Below are 1,085 nucleotides of genomic sequence, written 5' to 3' on the forward strand. Positions count from 1 at the left end.
CCCGGCGCTGGCCACCTCCAAAATAGCCCTTTGCCCCTCCGCCTCTGCAAGTTTTTGCTTAAGTTCCACTATCTTGACGTCGGTAAAAGCTAAGGAAGAATCGATCTCTCACAGGTTGGCAAATCTCTCGGAGAGAACCTTCTTCATCTGGTCGACCCACTCCCTTTGTGCCTGAATCCCGAGCCCAGCAGATGCTCGAGCTTCACACCATGATTGTAGGTGGGTCTCCATCTGAGCAGCATCATAGGCAGGAGCACCAACGGATTGGAGCTCTTGCAACCTTTCAAACTCATGTTCCAACCGTTGTAGGTCATTGGTCAAGGCATCTACAATATTCGGCGAGCTAGGGTCCTTTTGTAACAGCCATAATTTTTGATACATATTTAAATTAATTTTCTAGTATTTTAAAATATTAAATTTTATTTTTTTCCCAAATCTCCAAAATTCTCTACGAATAAAATATATATATATATGTATATAGTCCTATGTTTGCTAAATATTAAATAATAGTTATGGTGAATATTTTTTAAAACTATTATTTGGTCACTGATATTATCTATCTTGTTATTATTAATGTGATTCTGAGTATAGAACATTAGCATATAAATATATAAATATTTGGTTGTTAACTCAGTTGATTATTATTATTAATATAATATTTCTTATTTAGTATAAAATAATATTTTTTCCATATTTTCTCTCTCCGTAGATTTTGTCAATCTTCCTCATATCTAAATCCTATCACAATTATGCACAAAATCTTCCCTATCTCTCAAATCTCAAATCTTCTCCTATAATCAAATCTTTTTCTCTCTCTAAATCTCTCTTTTAAAATCACAGTAATATATATTTATCTCTCCCGTACTCCCCTATCAAAAATATACATATAATATTTAACCTATAACCTAACATCATCCCCTCCTCTCTTTTTTCGTGTTATCCAACCGCCAATAAATCCACCCCTCTTCTTCTTCTTCCTCAAGCACCGCTCACCACCGCCACCTCTCCCCTTCATTGTGCCATCGACCACCCAGTCGTTCCCCCACCTGACCCCCTCCTCTCCTCGATCACGCTCTCATCTGCCA

The sequence above is a fragment of the Asparagus officinalis genome, chromosome 7, assembly GCF_001876935.1.
Source record: "Asparagus officinalis chromosome 7, Aspof.V1, whole genome shotgun sequence".
Classification (NCBI taxonomy): domain Eukaryota; kingdom Viridiplantae; phylum Streptophyta; class Magnoliopsida; order Asparagales; family Asparagaceae; genus Asparagus; species Asparagus officinalis.